This window comes from Girardinichthys multiradiatus, chromosome 20 (genome assembly GCF_021462225.1).
Source record: "Girardinichthys multiradiatus isolate DD_20200921_A chromosome 20, DD_fGirMul_XY1, whole genome shotgun sequence".
NCBI classification, from domain to species: domain Eukaryota; kingdom Metazoa; phylum Chordata; class Actinopteri; order Cyprinodontiformes; family Goodeidae; genus Girardinichthys; species Girardinichthys multiradiatus.
In genome coordinates, this window is record NC_061812.1 from 33,478,988 (window position 1) to 33,481,359 (window position 2,372).

Consider the following 2,372-nt stretch of genomic DNA (forward strand, 5'->3'; position numbering starts at 1 on the left):
TGTCACTGGTGTAACTAAAATATTGGTTGATTAAGTTACCCCTTATCTGCTGAAGGTCCTGGAAGGTGGAATATTTGTGTAAAACAGAAGATTTTCTCAACCAAAACACAAAACAAGAGAACCTCATGAGAGTCTTGTTCCTGAATATCTTTATGGTATTTTAAAAAATACAATATGAAAGAGCAAAATGCCTCTGAGGAACGACAAAACCTACCTTCTCATTTCAGTCTGTACTATTTCATAGGCTGATCTGTATTCAAACAAAATAGCATAAACCTAAAGACCAAATACACTAAGTGTTAATGCAAGTAAAGCTTGTACAGATTTAACAGTAAATTATACCACCCTAAATAAAACCATTTCAGCACATGAACCAAAAAGTGACCTGGATTGACTAGCCACAGCAGAAAGCACACACACACACACACACAAACACACACACACACACACATCTAGTGGTATAGTTTATTGAGAAACTTCTGGTGAGTTCACAAACCCTCTCATTTGACGTGTGGCTTGTCTTCCAGCAGAGTTTTTTTGTGTGCCTCTGTGTTCGCCTGTGTGTGTCTGTGTGTGATCTTAGCCAACGCTGAGATGTTAAGTGTTCAGGAAACCACAGAGACATTCAGCTGGAACGCCACACAGTGACATTTGAGATCATCTTCGTATTGCACTCCCACATCATGAGCAGTAGTCAGGTAGCTACCTTTTTTCTGCAGTGGTATAGGCTTTCAATATGCAATGCATTTAACTGAGTCTCCTCTCCTACTACTCATACCTCAGTAATGTGTATTAAACGTCCCCGATTTTTTGTCACAATAACAGACTGATTTCTGTTAGAACCCATCTTATTGTGTAAAAGTGATTTGTTTGTCACCCAAGTGTCTCCCAAACATACAGTCCCTATATACATATACACTTTTTTACATGCAGATGTTTCAGAAACCAAATTAATATATCACATTAATTGTACAAATGTATTATGTTAGCATGCTAGCCTCTGATAATTAATTGTAAAAGTCAAAGCTGGACTGATACTATACCCCCATTAGTTCTGTGGGGATCTGGTGACAAACCAAAATCCTGCTCACATGGTGCTGCTAAGCAGAAAGACTCAGGAGACCAGGGAGGACCTTTTACATTTTATCATTGTTTCATTTAGTAGATGTTGATACTCTATGGCAAACCTGTGAGAAAATGAGAAAGATTCTCTTGCTATCAAGTACAAAACTATTCATACTCTTTGAACTGGTTCATATTGTGTTGCAAACAAAATGCACATAATGCCAAAAGTATTTGCTGGTCTGCCTTCACACACATATGAACTTGAGTGACCTCTAGTTATTAATCCGTAGGGTTTAAAATGATGTCAGCCCAGCCTATGCAGCTCCAACTCGTCTGTAAAGGCTTTCCACTGGATCTAGGAGTGTGTTCATTCTTCCAGGATCACATTTGCAAGGTCAAACATTGATGTTGGAAGAAAAGGTCTGGCTCAATTTTCCGCTCTGGTCCATCCCAGAGGCGTTTTTATCAGGTGGAGGTCAGAGCTTTGTGCAGTTCCTCCACATCAGTATTGCTTATCCATGTATTTTATGGACCTTATCATCTGTTGACTCTGCTCTGTGATTTTACACACCCTACTGCTTCATTGCTACGTTGTTGTTGCTCCCAATCGCTTCAACATTGTTAGAATACCAATAACAGCTCACTATGGAATATTTAGTAGGGAGGAAATTTCATAACTGAACTTGCTGCACAGACAGGATTCAATGTCCTGCTGCTTCTTCTTCTTCTGCTGGCGGTACGCAACAAATTCACACCGCCACCTACTGTACATCATTGTATAACTCCACCCACTATATTCTATGTTTTAATTTTGTATTTCAGATAAATAAGAACAATCCTTTATTTAAAATACTCTTGTTTTCCTCCTCTATCTCCCCTCTGTTCCTAATATTCCTTTTAGACTGAATTATCTCCCATTACCTTTTTTCTGTCATCCAAACTTTGTGTTTGTAATTTCTTGAAGTGGTAACATTTTATTTTGTATTCTTATAGAGAAAATATACAATACCTCTTTTGGATTTTACTTATGCACAACTATTGACTAATATGCACACATTTCCGTCTTTACATACACATTGTTTTTGACAGCGTTCTTACCCCATACTCATTCAAAAGGCTCAAAAGGCTGGCTCTGTTCTGGGGACTCCTCTGGAACCTCTGGAGATCATTGTGGAAAGACAGATTCTTCATAAAATGAAGAACATTATGGAGAACCCTGAGCATCCTCTTCATGAGACTGTCCTACAACAACAGAGTGTCTTCAGTCAGAGGCTTCTTCAGATCTGCTGTAAGACGGAGCGCTACAG